The following is a 3,661-nucleotide window of genomic DNA, read 5'->3' on the forward strand; positions in this document are numbered from 1 at the left end:
AATTAAGTACAAGAGGACTGACTCTCTAACTTTCTATGATATTAACCTCTCCTGTGAGTCCAGATTTAGATTCCGATGCTTCACTTCAATTTTACAGTATCCCTTGGACCTTCTTATTGACGATCAAACACAGAAATTGCATCCGAATTTAATACAAAAGGCACAATGCCGACTTAAGTACAAGAGGACAGGGACTCTAACTTAATATGATTTGAACCTCTCCTGTTAGTCCAGTTTTAGATTCCGATGCTTCACTTCAGATTTACTGTATCCCTTGGACCGTCTTTATGACGATGATGCACAGAAATTGCATCGGAATTAAATTCAAAAAGCACAACGCCGACTTTAGTACAAGAGGACTGACACTCTAACTTACTATGATTTGAACCTCTCCTGTGAGTCCAGTTTCGGATTCCGATGCTTCACTTCAGGATTACTGTATCCCTTGGACCATCTTATTGACGATGAAATACAGAAATTGCATCAGAATTTAATACAAAAGGCACAATGCCGATTTAAGTACAAGGGGAATGACCCACTTACTTTCTATGTTTGAACCTGTCCTGTGAGTCCAGTTTTAGATTCCGGTGGTTCACTTCAGGTTTACTGTATGCCTTGGAAATTCTTAATGACGTAGAAACACATAAATTACATCGGAATTAAATTCAAAAGGCACAATGCCGACTTAAGTACAAGGGGACTGACACTCTAACTTTGAATGATTTGAAACTCTCCTATGAGTCCAGTTTTACATTCCGATGCTTCACTTCAGGTTTACTGTATCCCCTGGACCTCCTTATTGACGATGAAACACAGAAATTGCATCCGAATTTAATTCAAAAGGCACAATGCCGACTTAAGTACAAGAGGAGTGACACACTAAATTTCTATGATTTGAACGTCTCCTGTGAGTCCAGTTTTAGATTCCGATGCCTCTATTCAGGTTTACTGTATCCCCTGGACCTTCTTATTGACGATGAAACACAGAAATTGCATCCGAATTTAATACAAAAGGCACAATGCCGACTTAGGTACAAGAGGACTGACACTCTAACTTTCTGTGATTTGAACCTCACCTGTGAGTCCAGTTTTAGATTACTATGCTTCACTCCAGGTTTACTGTATCCCTTGGACCTTCTTATTGAGGATGAAACACAGAAATTGCATCCAAATTTAATACAAAAGGCACAATGCCGACTTCAGTACAGGAGGACTGACGCTCTCACTTCCTATGATGTGAACCTCTCCTGTGAGTCCAGCTTTAGATTCCGATGCTTCACTTTAGGTTTACTGTATCCCTTGGACCTTCTTATTGACGATGAAACACAGAAATTGCATCCGAATTTAATACAAAAGGCACAATGCCGACTTAAGTACAAGAGGACTGACACTCTTTCGATGATTTGAACCTTTCCTGTGAGTCCAGTTGTAGATTCCGATGCTTCACTTCAGGTTTACTGTATACCTTGGAACTTCTTATTGACGATGAAACACAGAAATTGCATCGGAATTAAATTCAAAAGGCACAATGCCGATTTAAGTACAAGGATACTGACACTCTAACTTTCTACGATTTGAACCTCTCCTGTGAATCCAGTTTTAGATTCCGATGCTTCACTTCAGGATTACTGTATCCCTTGGACCTTCTTATTGACGATGAAACACAGATATTGCATCCGAATGTAATACAAAAGGCACAATGCCGACTTAGGTACAAGAGGACTGACACTCTAACTTTCTATGATTTGAACCTCTCCTGTGAGTCCAGTTTTAGATTACTATGCTTCATTTCAGGTTTACTGTATCCCTTGGACCTTCTTATTGACGATGAAACACAGAAATTGCATCCGAATTTAATACAAAAGGCACAATGCCGACTTAAGTACAAGAGGACTGACACTCTAATTTTCTATGATTTGAACCGCTCCTGTGAGTCCTGTTTTATATTCCGATGCTTTACATCAGGTTTACTGTATCCCTTGGACCTTCTTATTGGCAATGAAACACAGAAATTGCATCCGAATTTAATACAAAAGGCACAATGCCGACTTAAGTACAAGTGGACTGACACTCTAACTTTCTATGATTTGAACCTCTCCTGTGACTCCAGTTTTAGATTCCGATGCTTCACTTGGGGTTTAATGTATACATTGGACCTTCTGAATGACGATGAAACACAGAAATTGCATCGGAATTAAGTTCAAAAGGCACAATGCCGACTTAAGTAAAAGAGAACTGGCAGTCTTTCTATGATTTGAACCTCTCCAGTGGGTCCAGTTTTAGATGCCGATGCTACACTTCAGGTTTACTGTATGCCATGGACTTTCTTATTGACGATGAAGCACAGAAATTGCATCGGAATTAAATTCAAAAGGCACAATGCCGACTTAAGTACAAGAGGACTGGCACTCTAACTTTCTATGATTTGAAACTCTCCTGTGAGTCCAGTTTTAAATTCCGATGCTTCACTTTATGTTTACTGTATACCTTGGACCTTCTTATTGACGATGAAACACAGACATAGCATCGGAATTAAATTCAAAAGGCACAATGCCGACTTAAGTACAAGAGGACGGACACTCTAACTTCCTATGATTTGAACCTCTCCTGTGAGTCTAGTTTCAGATTCCGATGCTTCACTTCAGGTTTAGTGAATACCATGAACTTCCTTTTTGACGATGATGCACAGAAATTGCATCGGAATGAAATTCAAAAAGCACAATGCCCAATTAAGTACAAGAGGACTGACTCTCTAACTTTCTATGATATTAACCTCTCCTGTGATTCCAGATTTAGATTCCGATGCTTCACTTCAATTTTACTGTATCCCTTGGACCTTCTTATTGACGATCAAACACAGAAATTGCATCCGAATTTAATACAAAAGGCACAATGCCAACTTAAGTACAAGAGGACAGGGACTCTAACTTAATATGATTTGAACCTCTCCTGTTAGTCCAGTTTTAGATTCCGATGCTTCACTTAAGATTTACTGTATCCCTTGGACCTTCTTTATGACGATGATGCACAGAAATTGCATCGGAATTAAATTCTAAAGGCACAATGCCGACTTTAGTACAAGAGGACTGACACTCTAACCTACTATGATTTGAACCTCTCCTGTGAGTCCAGTTTTGGATTCCGATGCTTCACTTCAGGATTACAGTATCCCTTGGACCATCTTATTGACGATGGAATACAGAAATTGCATCCGAATTTAATACAAAAGGCACAATGCCGATTTAAGTACAAGTGGAATGACACACTTTCTTTCTATGTTTGAACCTGTCCTGTGAGTCCAGTTTTAGATTCCGATGCCTCACTTCAGGTTTACTGTCTCCCTTGCACCTTCTTATTGACGATGAAACACAGAAATTGCATCCGAATTTAATACAAGAGGCACAATGCCGACTTAAGTACGAGAGGACAGACACTCTAACTTTCTATGATTTGAACCTCTCCTGTGAGTCCAGTTTTAGATTACTATGCTTCACTCCAGGTTTACTGTATCCCTTGGACCGTCATATTGACGATGAAACACAGAAATTGCATCCGAATTTAATACAAAAGTCACAATGCCGACTTCAGTACAAGAAGACTGACACTCTCACTTTCTATGAAGTGAACCTCTCCTGTGAGTCCAGTTTTAGATTCCGATGCT

Source organism: Schistocerca americana, chromosome X, assembly GCF_021461395.2.
Source record: "Schistocerca americana isolate TAMUIC-IGC-003095 chromosome X, iqSchAmer2.1, whole genome shotgun sequence".
In the NCBI taxonomy this organism is placed as follows: Eukaryota; Metazoa; Arthropoda; class Insecta; order Orthoptera; family Acrididae; genus Schistocerca; species Schistocerca americana.